Source organism: Salvia hispanica, chromosome 3 (genome assembly GCF_029641045.1).
Source record: "Salvia hispanica isolate PSC_SH4W2 chromosome 3, Shi_PSC_v1, whole genome shotgun sequence".
Lineage (NCBI taxonomy): Eukaryota > Viridiplantae > Streptophyta > Magnoliopsida > Lamiales > Lamiaceae > Salvia > Salvia hispanica.
The window spans coordinates 5001-7500 of NC_142694.1; positions in this window are offsets into that span (position 1 = coordinate 5001).

Sequence of the window (2500 nt, forward strand, 5' to 3'; positions counted from 1 at the left end):
TAAACCCTAAACCCTAAACCCTAAACCCTAAACCCTAAACCCTAAACCCTAAACCCTAAACCCTAAACCCTAAACCCTAAACCCTAAACCCTAAACCCTAAACCCTAAACCCTAAACCCTAAACCCTAAACCCTAAACCCTAAACCCTAAACCCTAAACCCTAAACCCTAAACCCTAAACCCTAAACCCTAAACCCTAAACCCTAAACCCTAAACCCTAAACCCTAAACCCTAAACCCTAAACCCTAAACCCTAAACCCTAAACCCTAAACCCTAAACCCTAAACCCTAAACCCTAAACCCTAAACCCTAAACCCTAAACCCTAAACCCTAAACCCTAAACCCTAAACCCTAAACCCTAAACCCTAAACCCTAAACCCTAAACCCTAAACCCTAAACCCTAAACCCTAAACCCTAAACCCTAAACCCTAAACCCTAAACCCTAAACCCTAAACCCTAAACCCTAAACCCTAAACCCTAAACCCTAAACCCTAAACCCTAAACCCTAAACCCTAAACCCTAAACCCTAAACCCTAAACCCTAAACCCTAAACCCTAAACCCTAAACCCTAAACCCTAAACCCTAAACCCTAAACCCTAAACCCTAAACCCTAAACCCTAAACCCTAAACCCTAAACCCTAAACCCTAAACCCTAAACCCTAAACCCTAAACCCTAAACCCTAAACCCTAAACCCTAAACCCTAAACCCTAAACCCTAAACCCTAAACCCTAAACCCTAAACCCTAAACCCTAAACCCTAAACCCTAAACCCTAAACCCTAAACCCTAAACCCTAAACCCTAAACCCTAAACCCTAAACCCTAAACCCTAAACCCTAAACCCTAAACCCTAAACCCTAAACCCTAAACCCTAAACCCTAAACCCTAAACCCTAAACCCTAAACCCTAAACCCTAAACCCTAAACCCTAAACCCTAAACCCTAAACCCTAAACCCTAAACCCTAAACCCTAAACCCTAAACCCTAAACCCTAAACCCTAAACCCTAAACCCTAAACCCTAAACCCTAAACCCTAAACCCTAAACCCTAAACCCTAAACCCTAAACCCTAAACCCTAAACCCTAAACCCTAAACCCTAAACCCTAAACCCTAAACCCTAAACCCTAAACCCTAAACCCTAAACCCTAAACCCTAAACCCTAAACCCTAAACCCTAAACCCTAAACCCTAAACCCTAAACCCTAAACCCTAAACCCTAAACCCTAAACCCTAAACCCTAAACCCTAAACCCTAAACCCTAAACCCTAAACCCTAAACCCTAAACCCTAAACCCTAAACCCTAAACCCTAAACCCTAAACCCTAAACCCTAAACCCTAAACCCTAAACCCTAAACCCTAAACCCTAAACCCTAAACCCTAAACCCTAAACCCTAAACCCTAAACCCTAAACCCTAAACCCTAAACCCTAAACCCTAAACCCTAAACCCTAAACCCTAAACCCTAAACCCTAAACCCTAAACCCTAAACCCTAAACCCTAAACCCTAAACCCTAAACCCTAAACCCTAAACCCTAAACCCTAAACCCTAAACCCTAAACCCTAAACCCTAAACCCTAAACCCTAAACCCTAAACCCTAAACCCTAAACCCTAAACCCTAAACCCTAAACCCTAAACCCTAAACCCTAAACCCTAAACCCTAAACCCTAAACCCTAAACCCTAAACCCTAAACCCTAAACCCTAAACCCTAAACCCTAAACCCTAAACCCTAAACCCTAAACCCTAAACCCTAAACCCTAAACCCTAAACCCTAAACCCTAAACCCTAAACCCTAAACCCTAAACCCTAAACCCTAAACCCTAAACCCTAAACCCTAAACCCTAAACCCTAAACCCTAAACCCTAAACCCTAAACCCTAAACCCTAAACCCTAAACCCTAAACCCTAAACCCTAAACCCTAAACCCTAAACCCTAAACCCTAAACCCTAAACCCTAAACCCTAAACCCTAAACCCTAAACCCTAAACCCTAAACCCTAAACCCTAAACCCTAAACCCTAAACCCTAAACCCTAAACCCTAAACCCTAAACCCTAAACCCTAAACCCTAAACCCTAAACCCTAAACCCTAAACCCTAAACCCTAAACCCTAAACCCTAAACCCTAAACCCTAAACCCTAAACCCTAAACCCTAAACCCTAAACCCTAAACCCTAAACCCTAAACCCTAAACCCTAAACCCTAAACCCTAAACCCTAAACCCTAAACCCTAAACCCTAAACCCTAAACCCTAAACCCTAAACCCTAAACCCTAAACCCTAAACCCTAAACCCTAAACCCTAAACCCTAAACCCTAAACCCTAAACCCTAAACCCTAAACCCTAAACCCTAAACCCTAAACCCTAAACCCTAAACCCTAAACCCTAAACCCTAAACCCTAAACCCTAAACCCTAAACCCTAAACCCTAAACCCTAAACCCTAAACCCTAAACCCTAAACCCTAAACCCTAAACCCTAAACCCTAAACCCTAAACCCTAAACCCTAAACCCT